Below are 19,755 nucleotides of genomic sequence, written 5' to 3'. Positions count from 1 at the left end.
ACTAATTTAATAATTCACTAATTCACTTATACACTAATTCACTAATTCACTAATTCACTAATTCACTAATTCACTAATTCACTAATCCACTAATCCACTAATTCACTAATTTACTAAGTCACTCATTCCCTTATACAATATTCACGCATTTACTCATTCACTCATCCACTTATTTACTCAATTAGTCTGCCATTTATTCACTCATTAACTTAATCACTCATTCAATCATTCACTCAATTACTTATCCACTCGTTCCTCAATTCACTTATTCCCTAAATCACTAATTCACTTATTCACTAATTCACTAATTCACTACTTCACTAATGCACTCATTCACTCATTCACTAATTCACTAATTTACTCATTCACTCATTCACTAATTCACTAATTCACTAATTCACTAATTCACTCATTCACTCATTCACTAATTCACTAATTCACTAAATCACTAATTCACTCATTCACTCATTCCCTAATTCACTAATTCAGTAATTCACTAATTCACTAATTCACTAATTAACTAATTCACTAATTCACTTATTCACTAATTCACTAGTTCACTAATTCACTAATTCACTAATTCACTAATTCACTAATTCACTAATTCACTACTTCACTAATTCACTCATTCACTAATTCATCAATACACTATTTCACTAATTCATTAATTCACTCACAGGAGGTGTAGTATCCACCCACTTTTCCATTTATTTTAATTCATCAAGTAAACTCGACAGCAATATTGAAGTTTCGATTACTTTCAACTAAGACCGTTTCAGAATCCCAGACACAGATTTGAGGAAAATTGGAAAACCTCTTTTGTCAAATTGGTTAAATACACCTTTAAAGGTCCAGATGACGCCACACAGAAGGAATACTGGGGAAAACGGAAAAACTAACACACAAATGGACCTCAGCAGTTACCGCGTGATGAATGAATTGACGAAACAAACAGAGGCAACATGGCGGCGGTGGCAAAAAAATTCCCGAGAACAAGACCGTCATTTTCTCTTTTGTTTTTTGTCAACTTTTTTAGATATTTGCTGTGAGCAAATATATTTACCTACCTTTGCAGATGATGACTATGACAGGGAGAGGTCCTGAACAGGACCAACAAAAAATCATCCAAAACCTCGCGGCTTCCATATTTCCCAGCAAATCGAGTGGACCGTTGCGTTGCTTTGGGTTGGGAGGAAATCAGAAAAGCAGTAATGGTACTGTTGTACCCTGTAGAATGTAGACTTTACTGTTGCAGTGATGGCGGTACTGGCTTTTGACAAATTTGCATAATTTTGCAGCAATTGCATTAACAGTAAATGCAAACATTGTGCGGGGTACAAAATGGCGAAATAAAAGGATTTCGCCTTCAGTTATACACAACAACTACAGTACCAGTCATCAACAACCGATTTATCTGTTGAGAACACACAACACGGATGCCAGTCCTGGAGATGGAGTTGGAGCTGGAGCAAGGACATGGAACTAAGAAGACTAAGGGCGGTATACGGAGCGGTATACAAGCGGGAGGAAGTGGCTTTTGGATTGTGAATAAATATAGGGATTCTGTAAAGTCGTTATATTTTTGTTTTGTCTGATGGGGGAGTTGAAGAAAAGAGTCACTATGTCTATGGGGATGGATGAATAATGTTGTGTTTCAAATTTTTATTTCTCTGTAGTCCTGTCATATACAAATATCATACAACAGCCATTACAATCGTACATAAATTCAGACTGTACCTTATTTTTGTTTTGCTTTGAGGCGGTTTTATATATTTTTTTTGTTTCGATAAACATAATGCACAGAAAAGTCAGCAAGGACATCGATGAAGGCGGAAGGAGGAAGGAGGAAGGAGATGTTGAAAGATTATTTGAGAAGGTTAAGCGGGAGCATGCCAATGACAGTTTTGATCGAAAGGATGAATATTGAATACATTATAAACGCTCTGATCAAGTGGATTGGCTTTGGATATATAAATAGCTTGACTTTCAATTGATTGATTGGTTACGGCAGGAGTGGAGTATATGTGGTTGGAGCGAGTGGTGCGGTGGCTTAAGGAGGAATTTGTGTGGATTTTTGTTTCTATTACTTAACTGCAGGGATTCCTGATGGAGGGATAAATGTTGACGAGGTAAGCGAGAGTTCAATTGATTTTAAAATATAATTTTTTGAAATTGTTTTTTTGGTTACCTAATTTTGTTTGGTATTTGTACCTATTGGAACTCGTACCTATATTCACATAAATAAATATGGAAGATATTGGCAGGGGTTTGCTTTGTAAGAGGATGAGATCTAACACATGAAAAAGATTGTATATCATTAAATTTGTTGGCTTTATAAGCTTTTTTCACAAGTGACTTAATAATAGAATACAACGTCGTGTTTCATATGACTGACTCAGCTGGCTTCTTCAAAGAAGTCCATTCAATCAGCCAAACTCTCCAAGACCTTCTGGATGGTTTCGCGCTAAATAGCTCGCGTAATACGTATCACGGATGATTTCTGCCTCAAGTGCTTGAATTATTTCAGGATTTTGGCATAATATCGTTGCTCCATATTACCTTCGAAATAAATTAAACAATGGTCAATTTGCACTGCGGGTAGTTGACATTGCCAAGACGAGTAATTACACAATTTGGAATTCTGTTGAACAAGATATCGATGTTGGTATTGGACGCCATTCTACCTGAACCAGAGGTCGTTGAAATCAATGTCCTTTTAATTTTAATAAAGGCTGATTTTCGAACTGATAACAACACATTCAAGCCCTTCTGTCAATTGGATATTTCTAAAGGCCTTACAAAATATTTATAACAGAATTTTCTGTACAATAAAGAAAGTTTGAAATCAATATCTTTTTTTGTCCTCATGATACTTGGGTCAAAATCAAAAGCGTTATTTTCCGAAACATACCTACAATAATTTTAGAGTTGATATTATTCTTCTATCGTAAAATATTTAAGTTTAAAAATATTGTTTTTAGATATTCAGACTTATTGAAAAAAAGTAAGTTGATTTTTATTGTATATTTATACAAATTTTGAAATACTTTTCAAAAAGAAAAGAGCTATCATCGTAAAAAAAAGTAACCAACAAATATTTTTAACTGCCCATAGGAAGGTATTGTAATGGGTATGATTTTTCGAATTGAAAATGTTGATGTTTGAGTTTCCAGTGTGACGTTGTGGGGTACACTCATATTCGGGAGCTTTTTTCATTTTAAAAATAGTTAAAAATCATTTTAAATAAGTTTTATAATACATAATTTATCAAACTAAAATGTCGTGCGGAATTTGTAAAAAAAAGGTCGATAGAGCTGAGCTTAAAATAAAATGCAGTAGCTGCAATAAATATTTCCATGGAAAATGTGCAAAAATTACAGCAAATGATATTGAATTTATGAAAAATTCTAAGACAAGTTGGAGATGCCCTAGTTGTACGGCTGAGAGGAGAGGATCTATTTCTGGTGTCACTCCAGTTAAATACTCTTCAACTACACCATTAACCAAACACACACCGCCTACACCATCTTCGATTGCATCCGACTCTCTTCCAAGTAAAGACACAAATGCTGCCACCGTTGCTACAACTACCACCACTAACACCGCTCCCACCACTACCTCAACTGCCACTGTCATCACCCTTCCTACTACGGCTGCCACCTTCTCCAAATCATCCTGCGTTGATGCTTCTGCTTCTACTGCCACCATCAACGCCACCGCAGCCACATTATCCGCCCCCGTCACCACCACCACTTTTTCTACCACTACCTACAACACTGGTATAAGCAACAACATTCAACCGATCGATGCACTACCTGTCGCTGTTACCCTGGACATGGTTTATGCTGAAATTGTGCAACTAAAGAACTACCACAAAGCACAAATTGATGAAATGGTTGCCAAAATTAAGGAAAATGAAACAAAAATTGTCACACTGGAACAAAAGGTAGACTACCTAGAACAACAACTTCTATCTAACAGCATTGAAGTATATAATGTTCCAATTATAAACAAAGACACACCACACATCGATCTTGCAGTTGGTATGATTCGCAATGCATTGAATATCAACGTAAATGAAACTGACATCGACCAATGTTTTGTCAAAAAAATTAAAAAAGGCAATTCTCATGCGAATGGCGACATGAAGAGCACCAATGTTCTGCATGTCAAATTTGTTTCTCATCACTTGAAAGAGAAAATTATGAAAACCAAGAGAGAGAGAAGAGAACAACTAACAACAAAAATATTTGGAGCACAAGGTAAACCGGAGAAAGTATACATAAACGATTGCTTAACTCATCAGAGGCGTCAACTTCTAAATACTGCGCTAGCCCTAAGAACTACGAAAGGAGTCAAATACGTTTGGACTAGGAATGGAAATATTTTTATGAGGAGGAGAGAGGGTGACAATTCTGTAAGAATTAATTATATTTCTGATTTTGATAAAATATGAGTATTGTTAATCCTATTCCTTATTCAGTTCAAAGTATTTGTGAAGTGCCAGTTTTTAGTAGTTTTATAGATGATTGCTTTTGTATACAACAAAACATCCGTAGTCTCAGAAAAAATTTTTCTAATTTCCTAGCTCACATTGAGTCATTTAAAAAATTGCCAGTTATAATAGTTCTTACAGAGATTTGGGTTTATGAGAGTGAAATAAGCCTTTATAATATACCGGGTTATGCGATTTTTAGTTGTTGCAATGAATCTTATTCGTCAGGTGGTGTCGCAGTTTACATTGATGAAAATTTTGTTCACCAATTCTCAAAAATCGACATTTGCAGCGCGGATGTTGTTAAGTTGTCGTTTTGCTATCAAAACGAAAACTATACAATGTTATGTTTCTACAGATTGCACGCGTTTAGTAAAAGTTTGTTTATAGAGGAACTCAGTCAAATTCTTTGCATAAATAAGACTTGTAATTTAATTTTGATTGGGGATATTAACATTGATATCTTAAACGTATCCGACAAAGACAGTGATAATTATTTGTTTCTTATGGCTTCTAATGGTCTAAAGAGAATTATTAATGAACCAACTCGGTTTCACTAAATCTTCAAGTACTTGCATTGACCACATTTTTACTCGTTTTAAAGTCAGCAATAAATCCAAATTTTTTGGAAGTGTTCTGGACCTAAATATTACTGATCATAAATCGATCATTTTATGTAATGAGTTACAAAATAATCGGAATTCTACTTCAGTAACACAAAGAAAAGAGCATTATACCACCGATTACATATTATTGCGGAATATTTTGAAGCATGAATTTTGGGATCAGGTTTATTCGGAAACGGACCCATCAATTTCGTTTGCTATTTTTATCACAATCTTGCAAAATCATATAGAGTCATGTACTTCTGTGTCGATACAAAATTCTAATAAAAACAAATTTTTAAAGCCTTGGATGAATAAGAGTCTCCTTAAGCAGATTAAAAAAAAGAACACAATTAGTATTAAGCTAAAAAAACATCCAAATAACGTAAAGCTAAAAAAGTATTACCTCACACTGTGTAAAGCCGTTAGTACAAATGTTGATTTGACTCGCGATAAGTATTATTGTAACTTATTTGAAAAATCAAAAGGCAATATAAAAGATGAATGGAAGGCTGTTGACAGCATTTTAGGTAAAACAAAAAAGCCAAACGTAATAGAAACTATTGTAGTTAATAATGTTCCTCTAACTGATGTTAACTGTATATCAAATAAATTTAATGAATATTTTACTGAAATATCTGAAATATTGAAGCCATCTAGTAATACCGGTAATGATTGTGATTGCTGTAATCAACATTGTTCAGATGCTGAATTCATACAATCAAATAGCTTTGCGTTTAATTCTATAACCTCTTTTGAAACCTACAAAATAATTCTAACTTTAAAAAATAAAAATTCTTGCACTTCAGATGGAATATCTAGTAACGTACTTAAAAAAATTGCATTTTATGTTTCAGATGTTTTGAGTTACATATTTAACTTAAGTGTTGAACAGGGTTGTTTTCCTGAACAATTTAAATGCGCTGAGGTTATTCCCCTCTTTAAAAAGGGAGATAAGAAAAATATGGTTAACTACAGACCTATTTCTATTCTTCCTACTTTTTCAAAAATTTTTGAAAAACTTATGATTAATAGAATTACTTCTTTCCTGAATAAAAATAAGTTTTTTAGTGAAAATCAATTTGGATTTCGTTCAGGAAAATCAACCGAAGATGCAATTCTTAGGCTATGCAGTCAGCTTTATGGCAGTTTGAATAACAATAAATCTACAATGGCTCTCTTTATTGATATGACAAAAGCTTTTGATATGGTTGACCACGATTTACTTTTAGATAAGTTGTATAATGCAGGATTTAGGGGAGTAATTTTTCAGTGGTTAAAATCATACTTAAAGGGAAGAGTTCAAAAAGTTATTATCAACGGTACACAAAGTGAAGCTCGTTTTTTAAAAAATGGAGTACCACAGGGATCTGTACTCGGCCCTTTATTCTTCCTAATATATATTAACTCTATTTTTAAGCTTCGATTAAATGGCCTTTCGACGGCATTTGCTGATGATATATCATTTACCTACCAGTCTAATTCGGATTTTAATTGTGTTTTACTAATTGAAGAAGATCTCGAAGTTCTAAGGACTTGGTTTTCTAACCATAAGTTAATAATTAGTGAAAAAACTAAATTCATGACTTTTAAAACATCTGGCCATCCAGTCTGTAATCACAATTTATTTTTTCATGCTTCGAGTTGTAGGCAATTTAGCTTTCCAATTCACAATTGTGGTAAACCTAATTTCCAACATAAATATTCCTGTTCCAATTCTTGTTTCAAAATTGATTCTGTGAATAATTTTAAATATTTAGGTGTAATAATTGATTCAAACCTTAATTGGAAAGATCATAGTTACAACATCAAGAATCATTTGATGCTCATAACGCGAAAAATGTATCTTTTAAAACCATTCTGCTCTAAAAAGGTTCTAACTTCAATATATTATGGTCTTGCGCACTCTAAATTACAATATGGGTTATCTAGCTGGGGTGGTTCCTATGCAAATACTTTTAGGCCGTTATTGATTGCCCAAAAGCATCTTATTAGAATTATTTGCAACAAAAATCGTTATACTGAAAGTTGGCCTTTATACAAGGAATTGCGGATTCTACCTTTGAGACATCTGTATATTTTCAAAGTACTTAAAGAATTTTTCAAGCAAAGCGGTAATATTCCTAGTAGAAACTCGCAGTTATATAATCTAAGAATAAACAACATGCACCTTGTCAATGAACCCACTGCCCATAAGACTCATTTCTCTAACTTTTATACTGCCGCAGCACCAAAGTCATTTAATAAATTACCTTTGTCTATCAGAACAATTCAAAACTTAAACTATTTCTTAAAAAAACTAAAAGACTGGCTTTTTACAATTGATTTAAATTCTATTGATAACTATTATTAAATTTTGTATCATAGTTTTATAATCATAAAAAATGTACCATTTTGTTGTTATTTTTGAATGAATTTTATGATGAATTATTTATTACCTATGAATGTATGTATATACCTACTCTTTTTATATTCAGTTATACTATCTTTAAAATATTTATTGATTTACTTAACTCATTGAACCATTGTTTTATTATTTGTATTGCTGATTGTCACCCCACAACAGTTTCTAATTATTGTAAAATTAAAATTAAATCACAATGTATCATTCAATACTAACTTTCAAGTTAAAGAATGATAGCTATTATTTATTCCTTTTTTTTTTTTATACACTTGCTATTGTACTAGTTTTAAGTTGGAAATGAAAAAATGAATGAATAAAATGTTTCTAATTCTAATTCTTGTTTCTTGACGTTTCAAGGTCCCTTGAGCCGAAAAAAAAAGATTTTTAGAAAGATGTCTGTGCGTGCGTTTTTACGTACGTTCGTACGTCCCTACGTTCGCGACGTTTTTTTCGTCGTCCATAGCTCAAGAACCAGAGGAGATATCGATTTCAATTACTTTTGTTATATAGATAATAAGACAGAAAGATGCAAAAAGTGCTCTAAAGAAAATTGAGTGGGTGGTTTTTTTACCATAGCAGTTTGAAAAAAAGATAAAAATGTTGGTAAACCCTAAATATCTTACGAACCAAAAGCGCTAGAGACTTGAAATAAATTTTATATAATATATTGTAACGTGATACCAAACAGGTTTATTTTTTGAAAAAAATCAGTATAACGGTTTATTTTATAAATCAATAAAACTAAAAAAAATATTACGATAGAAATATGATTTCATCTATAAAAACAACGAAGAATAATGTTTTTGACATCTGATAAAATTTTGAGAAAAATCGAATTGACAGTTTTTTTTTATAAAAAATAAAAATCTAAAAAAAATATTACTCAAAGTTCGTAAAAATTGAATATCGATTCAAATATCTTTTCAAAAACTTGAAATTTAGGCTTCAAGCTTATTTTATCTTATAATAAATATTGTTTTCAACATTCTGAATAATGTTGAGAAAAATAAATTGACAAACTTTAAAAAAAAAATAAAAACCTAAAAAAATAATAAGAGTTGGTAAAAATTGATTTTCGACTCAAATATCTTTTTAAAACTTAAAGATATTGGTTTTAATTTACTTTTATATTTCAAAAAATTTTGTTTTCAATATTCAGTAAAATTTTGAAAAAAATCGAATTGACAGTTTTTTTTACAAAAAAATAAAACTCTTAAAAAAACAATACTAAAACTTGGTAAAAATTTACTTTCGACTCAAATATCTTTTCAAAAATTTGAAATATTGGCTTCAAACTCTTTTTATTTTACCGAGAATATTGTTTTCGATATTTAGTAGAGTTTTTATAAAAAGCCAACAGTCCGTTTTTTCATAAAAAAATAATATTTAAACAAAAATAGTACGGAAATTTGGTAAACATTGATGTTCGGTTCTTGATATCAATTTGTTTCGACTAAAAATGAATTTAACTAAACTAGATTTTGAAACTTAATTATTCCATTATATGAAAAATATTTTTTATAATTTTTAAGAATAATTTAACTGACAACTTTTTTTAAGACAACACGAAAACCTACAAACTATATAGCAAGACAAATCCCAGCCTCTTTTTTCATATTTTGGTTGCAAATATCATCCAAAAGATGTACGATTTTTCAAGAGTAAGCCTTACCTAAATCTGCAAAATTTTATTCTAAAAACGCATATTCAAAATACCTTATTTATGAACTTTTTAAAAAAAGCAATTTTAACAAATAAATTTAAAATTAAAGTCTTTTTGTTTGTTTAAACTATACAAGTTGAAAACGCAAACGACGAAATTTTTTAAAATGTTGACTTTTCTTGTCTAACAACTTAAAATTTAATATAAGAGTATTTTTGTCTAGCTACCAGCTTTAATAAGTGCTTATGTTAAAGTTCTCCTGTTTGGTATTTTTTTTTTTTAAATATTTTGTAAAAAAATTGCTCACAGAATTTGCCTTGTTTGAATCTTTAAATGTGTTTTTTCGAAAACTGTTTTTTTTTTTTTTGTCAATTTTTTGTTGTAGTTGTATCCAAAGACCACAAATAAAAATAAAATTCTCTTAAATATAAAAGGTGTAGAGTTATAAAACTTTATTTTGGAAACACTTTTTAAAAAGGCTGAAATGTTATCCGTTGTCAAGTGATACATTTTCGGTTTGGTTTGGCATATTCAACAGAAATATACTAACGTGTACTTCCAAATTGTTCAAATTTATTTGAAAATCAGGGTTCTTTTCGGAATTTTTGGATTGAATTGAATTGAATTAGCGATTGAGTTCACTTTTGGTAAAATGGATGGGTCAATAATACAAATTGTCGTATTTGGAGAGATGCTAATCTTTCAATGTACATATTTATTCAAAGATACATATGTTGGTAGTTATGTAATTTTTGTTGCAATTTTTATCCTTCGAACTTTCAGAAGAAAGCCTTAAATTTACAAAATTTCGGTTTAAATAAATTAATTTACTTCGTATATTAGGACTATTTTAAATAATTTGATTTTGACGGTTCATATTTTATATTTGTTGGAAATGTGAAATTATTAATAAAAATGTCGGCCCTTAAATTAATAACGCAGATGGCACTCAAAGTTCTTGCATATGAAATAAATGCCAGGTTTTAGTTAAGTGTTTTTTCAAACTCTTGCTAATGAGCCAGTACGAGCCACTTATCCATTTTTTTTTTTCAAATTTTACGAATTTGCCTTACTTCACTTTTTTAATAATTCAGACTTTGCCTTATTAAACTTTTTTAGAGTGAATTAAAGAGCCAATTTATAGGAGTTGGTCTCGTTACACTTTAACAAAGTGAAATATATCCAAAGTGGTTTTGTTTCACTTTCAACAGTATGATTCGCCATAAATGCACAGAAACTTTGCATACGTTAAACCTCTTAGCTACCCCAAATCCAATCCTGTAGGGTCTCCAAGCAACTGGATTCCTACTTTCTTATTTCTCAAAATAACTTAGCTTTATTTCAATTTTTTCGAGTGGAATATGACCATCTACTGAAAATTATCCTTATTTCACTCTTGTGTAGTGCAATTAGGACAATTTTTAAAAGTTGGTCTTATTTCACGCCTCCATTTTAATTATAAACATCTTGCTTTCCTGCTAATATCTCGGAAATGAAAAGAATCATTAAACAAAGTCAGAGACAATTTTGTAGGAAATTTAATTTATTCGCACCAAACCACAAAAATTTATAAAGTTTTTGAAATATTATTTTTTAAATATGGTTCGAAAACTTTTAAATTCAATGCTTCTTAAGTTTTAATTAAAATTGTTCGGCATAATATTTGTTTGATTTTTCCAAAAAAATTTCGACATGAGAGCGGAAAAAAGCACCCTGGATGTTTTTTTTTTTAATGTACAGGCACTCAAGGGGTTATTAGTACCCTTTATATGTTTATATTTAAACACAATGAGAGCGTTAGGAAAATAGGAAAGGATTTAAAATGAAATACCGGTGCACATTGGTCGTAAAGTTCTGAACATCAAAATGGGAGGGAAAAACAGAGTTGGACAAAGCATTCCACATTCTGGATGCGCGATTTAAGAAAAAATATCTATACTTGACTGTACGCCCGAAATTGAGCTCAAGGGTAAATGGATGAGAATTCCTGGAAGTGCAAGTATTACGGCTGAATCGTTTAAGGGGTGGAATGCAACTGGCTAGTTCAACAGAAATGTTTCGATTAAAGTTCTATCGCCTATCATTTTTAAAGCCCTTTTTTGTATTCTATCCAAGAGATTAAAACTTGTTTTAGGGGCACTTGCCCAGATATGCGAATTATATTCAGCCAGATCAGAATTGGTGAAAAATTTCTTGCACCGTCAGAGAAATCCTGAGCACCTGGCATCATTTTTTAAATATCAAATAAATGATCGTTAAATAAAAGGTGATCTGTGATACACATACCGAGTAATTATAGTTGATTAGTTTCCTGGATGCAAGTGCCACTCATATATAGTGGCATGGGGGGTGTGTTACGCTTTAACAACAGGAGACGGCATTGACTTTTCGAAGCATTAAATTCTACACGGTTTTTGATTCCCCATTGTACAATGCTGTCAAGATCAGAATTTAATGAGCTTATCATACGCTGCTGTTGAAGTTCCACATCCAAAGGACAAGGATGTGAATCTAGAAACGAATACGAAAAGCTGAGGGTACTGTCGTCGGCGAAACATGTTAATGGATTAGAAGTGGTAGACATAAGATCATTTACGAATACAAAAAAGAGTGTCGGAGACAAAACGGAGCCCTGGGGAACACCAATATTTATTTTATGAATTTCAGACTTGAAACCATCCAATACAACTTGTATTGAACGGCTAGAAAGGTAATTTCTAATCCAACGAAGAAGAGATTCATCAATACCAAAAGCACGCATTTTCGATAAGAGAGCTTGGTGCGAAACTCTATCGAATGCTTTTGAAATATCAGGTGCAATAATCTTACTTTCTCCAAAACGATGTAAAGATTTGTTCCACTGTTCGGTGAGATGAACCATGAGATGACCAGTGGACCTATTGCTACGAAAACCATACTGTCAGTCATTAAGAAGCTTCCGTTATTCGAGATATTTCTTGAGCTGATAATTAATCAGCGTTTCCATAACCTTGGAAAGAAGGGACGTGAGTGCTATTGGACGATAGTTAGAGGGAGAGGAGGCTTAGGGACAGGCTGGACAAATGCTATTTTCCATCCGCTCGGAAAGAGACCTGTAGAGTAGGAAAGATGGAAAAGTTTACGCAGTGGTTTTGCCAGCGATGAAGGACACCTCTTCAGAACAATTGGGGAGATACTATCCGGGCCAGCGGATTTGTGTATGTCAAGGTCTTTCAGTACTCTTACAACTGCACGAGTGCAAAAGAAGATTCGTCCATAGAATCATGTAGGACTGTCATGCCAGAGGTCTTAGGTTCAATTGGGTTTTAAATTTTTTAAACTGACAAATCCTCAAAAAGTAACTCTTGTCTTTAAAGTGTAGGTCCCCTCAATCCCTGCACTTACTAGTAAAGAGTTGTAAGTAACTAGGGCTTAGTTATCTGTCGACTGGTAAGCTACCTAATTTATTTATTTTTTTAGTACGTTGTTGAAAAATTGTTTAACAATAAATCCAAGAATTATAGAATCAAAAAATGTTGTAAAACAATATTGTAAAATTTTTGTTAGAATTGCTTCTAACATGCCTTTTAGATAGCCTGGTCTCGATTTCGCGTGATATCAAGAATAAACAGCAACATTTCATTTACAAAATAATCAATCAATCAATTAAGAAATATTTTATAGAAATTTCAAGACCGTACCTTTATTACTCTCCTAAAAGTAACTTTTTTAACAGATAGGCTTGAGATTTGAAGAGAGTACTCTTAAATGTATTAACTCTACCAAGAGACGTTTTGTTATTCCTTACTGCGATGCCAGTGCATAAGCCACTCACACTTATCCGGTAAATAAAGCTATGGCCCCAATTTCAAAACAGCAGCTATTTAAACAAATTTATAAATTTCTATCAAATTTTACCCATGATTGATCAAGTCATGGATTTCCTTCAAAACTTCTTTTTGTTAGCAGTAAGAAAACTCAAGAAAGCTATTTAACCTAAAATTGATGGACGAAATGGTATTGACTTAATCTATTCGCAAAGATCAAAACGTTTTGTATGAAAATGTTATCACAGGCGACGATTAACAAAAATCACATTTCAATAAAAATATAAGGTCCTTCCAGTAGTAAGCCATGTTCCTGCATTAAACGAAAGTATATTTCACAGGTGTTGAATTAATCAATATAAGCATTGTGTGTGATTGGGTATTTACGGTTATAAGCCCATATTGAAAACCAGCTCTGACAAAAAGGTGTGTACCTACATATGCACAATGCACATGTGTCTATAAAAACATTGTGCTTATTGTCAGCAGAATATCAAACATTTGATTCAGAGATAATATCAAGATATTCATAATATAAAATAACCCAAAAGCTCACTCTTCATTCTGCGTACCGTGCGTCGTCGTCGTCATCGTGTGCTTACATAAGCAGAATTCACATTTTCACTCCACATAATCGAATTCAATTAATTTCCCAATTCCGCTGCGTCAAAAATCAGATCAGGTATATGTGATGTCCCTCTAGGAGTATAAAGCTGTACGACGGACGTCACGTCACCACCGGCAAGCGTGGAAAATCCGGCCTGAATCGACAGGGTCTCGAACCGCTCTGCCATATCGAGCGCCACCGCGCTATCAATGTGGGTGGTTAGTTCGACGGCCAGCAGCGTATATGCAACATGCCAAAACCATACCAGGCGCAACGCAGCACAACGCATCGCAGATAGCCAACATAACATACTATGCAAATTTAATCAAAAATAATTTTCCAACTGAATTTCCATATATGTACTCGACTCGTCCTGATCCTGATGGGTTGCTGGGTTATTATATGTTTGTTTCATAATTCACAACAAGAGGACATTGGCCGTGTTGCAATAAACGTTTCCATGCATTTATGATGCTGCTTCAATGCTCCACAGTATATTGACCGCTCCAACGAAACGTAGCCATCGCCATCACCACTCGACCAGACTCTACTCGACGTCGACGGGCGTCATGGAGATGAGCAATTCAAATGAATCGCGAACCGCTTGATGCTGCTTATCTCTCTCTGCGGATCGCCCGGGAGATTGCAGCTCCTCGCTCTGTATCCTGTTTTGGTCCACCTCCTGGTCCTGTTCCTGGTCAAACTTTTAGATGGCAGTTTTTGTTTTCGACTATTTACCTATACCACGGCTCACCACTGAAACAGAAACAGATACACAGAAACAACCTCGCAAGCGGCGATAGAAGAGGTATATCCTGGCAAACAGGTGCCAGTTCCAGTGCCACATAAAACCCGAGTTCTCGAAAGTTAATATCTGTGGCAAAGAATGGCGATCATCGCGGACACACATCTGGGTCCCGCAACTATTTTCACATGAACATAATGTAATTTCGAGTGCGGCGTTCGAGTGGGCAACGCGGTTAACGGTACCCGCCACCGCTTTCCGCCACCTCGCCATTTGCTTCTACCACTGCACTGCAATTGCAATTAAAAATGCAAATGAGAACGAGAATTGCATCGTCCTTCATCCTTCGTCTCCGGTATATGATGTGGAGTATCTGAAATAATATCCTGTACCGCTATACATAGGTAATGTCATCCCAATGCAATGCAACACAATTGAAAACTGTGTATGGAACTATTGTGGTTCTGAATGGACAGTGGACCAGTAGTGCTAGTGCGGTCCCCTTGGCATGATGGAGGGATTAATGAAGAGCTCCCTCGCTGATGCTGATGTCGAAGCCCTTGTTGTCCAGATGTAATATTTGTTGAAATTGTTTTATTATTATTTAATTTCACGCCTTGACTATGAATATTAATGCCATGGAATTACACATTGATGGAGCTGTTTTTCATCATCAGGTTGAAGTTGAATTTGAATTTGAATTTCAACCTGAAGCTGGAAACATGAGGCTAAGGTTGAGGTTGAAAAGGATTTGTTAGAGTATAACTACATAGGTGTATAGGAAAATATAGAACATAGTGTTTTTTTGATGAGGTGTCAGTTCAGTTTTTGTTATTTTCAAAAACAACTGAATTACTATTAGCTTTTGAATATGAATAACATGTAAATTTAAATGGATTTAGGTTTGTTGGGTGAAATTTAGTTTAGGTAACATACAATGGTCGTCTACATGATGTGAGGATAATATATGAAACATAACTGAATTGAAGGAAACACTCATTTTATTCATGACATGATAGATAAACAGTTTTGAAAAATTTTACAGACAAAATTAAATAGATCAAAACTTAATAAAACCAACGAATTTAAACAAGCTTGAGAGTTGTGTATTGCAGTTTCACAAAGTTTATTTGTATACAGTACTTGTAAGTCATAGTCAAGTATTGATTGCATATCGACAAAACTAGCTTAAGGCACTTAAAAGATAGAAAGCCCAATTTGAAAATTAAGTAATCAATTCCATTGAAATTTTCTGAAAATTAGGCATTTTTTTCAATACGTGTTTTGAATTTGGAGCATTAATTTTCAATTTAAAAAATTGTCAATAAACTGAAAAAAGATCAAAATCATAAAACTGTAAATGAGTCGGTATTCCTTTTCGAGAAATTAAAAAAAGGTTCTTTGAGCAATAAGAAGTGATTATTGCCTTCTAAAATTTTGCCCTAATATTTTATGTTTGCTAAATTTTATAATTGAATTTGAGACTATTTTCTCTCGATATATATTTAAAAAGTTAAATTGGTTCCAGAACTTTTGTAATATTTTGAAAAATTAATCTTTGGATTTTCATAAAAACGATTTTCATCATTGAATGCGACGTCGCACACAATTGGTATGCTTAAAAAAATTAAAAACGGCGATTTTTATATAAGCCCATAACACTGATCATATGATGTTCAAAACTCACCTCTTCCTATCAACTACTTCCTCACCTCAACGAGGTCAACCACGGGTGCCTAGTACCTTAACTGGAGATTGAATTCTAACTCCAGAGTGGTTTATCCGGCTCCCCGTCCTTGGAGTTGTACTAAGGACCTGGATCTTCAAGTTGGCGGTTTTGCCATGCATCGGGGTGACTTCCTGACCACGTGAAAAATACCTCAGCTGCAATGCACCAACAAGCCTCGGATATTGACAGATTTATTGTTGATAACCCACACAAATTAAATAAGGACAACGAACCTCGGATCTGTTCGTGGAATATTAGGTCCCTTAACAGACCACGTGCAGCCGAACAATTAGCGGAAGCCCTTAACTGCTGCAAGGTAGATATAACCGTAACCCAAGAAGTGCGATGGAATGGACTGGACAAGCGCAAACTAAAAGACAGCGATGTTACCGAGAACAATGACAGCGTCTATTTGGGTGTGAATTTGTTGTTGGAACTAGACTCAGGCAAAAAATCTTGAGTTTCAACAGTGTGAGCAAGCTCATCACGACAATCCGCATCAAGGCTAAATTTGCCAACATAAGTCTAATATATATGCTCATGCCTCAACAGACGAGAAAGATGAAGACACCAAAGACATATTATTTGAGCTCTTGAGCAAGACATATGAGCAGTGCCCTGGCTATGACATTAAAATTGTCTAAAAGATTTTAAAGCCAAACTAGGAAGACATCTTTGGTCACACAATTGGGAGATTAAGCCTGCATGACACCACCTGCGACAACGGATTCAGGCTGATGAATTTTGCTGCGGTCGAGACGTTTTGGTAGCTAGTAAGCATTTCACACATCTTAATATCCACAAGGGAACAAGAAAAAAGGGACATGGACATCTCCTGATCAATCAACTTCGAGCTAGATTGACCACATTGCGATCGACGCTCGACACATCTCCAGTATACAAGATATCCGAACATTCCGAGGAGCCAAAATTGACTCGGACCTCTACCTCGTTGTAGCCAAAATACGGCTACGGATATCCCGATCCAAGGAAGTCTGTGAGAAGATTCGACGTTAGACGGCTACAATCACAAGAGACTGCCATGTCCTTTTCCGATCGAGTCCCTAGTAACCTTTTAAGGAGTCATATGCTGCCTGCATTAAGCATTGAAAACCAGTGGTAACATTATTTGCAGCTATCAGGATTTTTCTTTTTTGACAGGAGAAAATCTTCAAAAGACACTTGGCAGTATTCGACACCAAGTAGTGTGGGACTCTTAACCACTCAAAACCACCTCTTCATCAGGACAAATCTTGAAGGATCGACTTTCAATTTTTCTTTCTTAATTTTGTATAATCACTTGGGGAAAGTTTAAACTTTTAATACTTTTGCATGTTTGTTTTCTTAGACCATAAGCTTATGAGGCTTGGTTCTTCTAAGTCTCCGAACATGGTTTCTTATATTCAAGACGGACTCCAATCCAGAATTAGTATGACTTTGTAGTCTCTGGTTGTGCGACACACCGTATTTTTTAACAACTTCAGTAACCATTTCTATTTGTAAGTCACGATGTAGATCGGTATTTCTTATGTACCAAGGCGCATCAACTACTCCATGAAGGACTATGTTTTGGAATTTTTGGATGATTTCGGTATTTGTTTTCTTTGAACAGCCCCATAATTGGATTCCATAGGTCCAAACAGGCTTTAGTACTTCATTATACAGCATTATTTTGTTTTTTATTGATAAATCAGAGTTGTTACTAACCATCAGTACATTTTTCTATATTTCAATCTTAAGTCTTCTCTTTTCTTTTTGATGTGCTCTTTCCACTTAAGCTTTGCATCCAAAGTCATTTCAAGATATTTGGCCATATTAGCGTAAGGTACAGCTTGATTATTAATGATTATTGGAATATTGTTTATCTTTTTATTTGTAAAGTTTATATGTGAAGATTTTGTTTCATTGAGTTTGATACGCCATCTTTCGGTCCAAGCGCTCACTGTGTCGACGGCTTTTTGTAGTTTTACTGCTGCTTTAGAGACACATTTGTCGGGTACCAAAATTGCGGTATCATCTGCAAAAGTAGCCATTATGGTGTGATTAACAACTGGTCAATATCCCTTGCGTAAAGTAAATACAGGGTAGGACCTAGGACACTTCCTTGTGGTACACCGGGTTCTATTTTCTTCAATTCCGAGTATTCTTGATCGTATCTTACTCTAAACAATCGGTTTAAGATGTACGATTTTAATAATTTTAAGTACTGCCTGTTTGTACTTAAGTCCCTCATGCCAAACCTTGTCAAAAGCTTGAGAAACATCTAAGAAAATAGCTGAACATACTTGTTTTTCTTCTAATGCTTTTTCTATTTAACTTGGTCTATCGTGGGATGTTTATTTCTAAAGCCAAACTGATGGTTTGGGATTAACCTTCTTTCTTCTATGATTTTGCTTATTCTCTTCAGAAGCAGTTTTTCAAAGACTTTTGCCATAATTGGTATAAGCGATATTGGTCTGTAAGCCGTCACTTCTGTTAGTGGTTTACCTTTCTTTGGTATGACAGATCCTTTGGCAATTTTAAAATGGTGCGGGACATACCGGTGCTTAAGGCATGCATTTATTATATATGTCAGTTTTATGAAGACTTTCATTCATAACCTGAGCAGTAATTAGATCGTAACCTGGTGATTTTTATTTGATAGTTGATGTAAACACATACTTTTTATTTCTTCAAGTCTTACAATTGGTTTTTCGCTTTCTTTATCTTATCAACAAACTGTAAGCTATTTTCAGCCGCGTTTGCTGAGTATGGCTTAAAAACATTGGCAAGATTTTAAGCGAAAAGGTAAGCTTTTTCTTTCGGGTTACCGATCCATTTCCCATCTTGAGATTTCAAGGGCGAGTTTTGTAACTGCGGTCTTTTCAGGCGCTTGGCTGCTTTCCATAGCGAAAAATTGGTTGAAGGATCAGTCGTTAAATTAATTAGGAATGTACTAAGTGAATCATTTTTGAATTTGTAAATTTGTTTTTTAAGATTGTTGCTTATACGGTTAAACGTTGTTTTGTCATCTGGAAATCTAGTATTTTAGCATTTTCTTCGAGCTCTTCTTTTCTCTATTATCAACTCTCTTATCTCTAAAGTACTTTCTTCAGCGGCCTGTTGAACATCAGAAATAAATTGTTCCACTTCATGGTCAATTTGCAGCTATCAGAGATGCTGCCTCCGAAGTGCTAGGTTACACATCGCCACCACAGGGAAACCCTTGGTCTGACGACAAATGCCGGCAAGCTCATGCAGCTAATCAACAGGCATACAAAACGGCGCTGCTCAAAAGGACTAGAGCTGCTCGCGAGCTCTACGAGCAGTAGAGGAGAGAGGAACACCGGCTTCTTAGACGGAAAAAAAGAGAGCATGAGAAGCACGCGATCGAGGAGATAGAGGTATGTCACAACAGGAATGAGGTTCGTAAATTTTACCAAAAGGTAAAAAAAACCTTCCAATGGTACCAGCCACGAACCGAAGCCTGTAAAGACGATCAAAGGATATTTGTAGCAGAACGGCAGTCTATGTTGAGAATAAGAAAAGACCACTTTACCAAATTTTATAACGGCGATGACTAACCGAATTCTGCTGTAAGGGCAATAGAACCACTCAACCTAGGCGACGCAAATCAACAATTCCTACCCGATCTCGACGAAGTGAAGATAACTACATATATCTAAACTAAAACCGAACAATGCTGCTGGAGCTGACGGTAT

Source organism: Eupeodes corollae, chromosome 3 (assembly GCF_945859685.1).
Source record: "Eupeodes corollae chromosome 3, idEupCoro1.1, whole genome shotgun sequence".
Taxonomy (NCBI): Eukaryota; Metazoa; Arthropoda; class Insecta; order Diptera; family Syrphidae; genus Eupeodes; species Eupeodes corollae.
Note: the sequence above shows the minus strand (reverse complement) of the source record.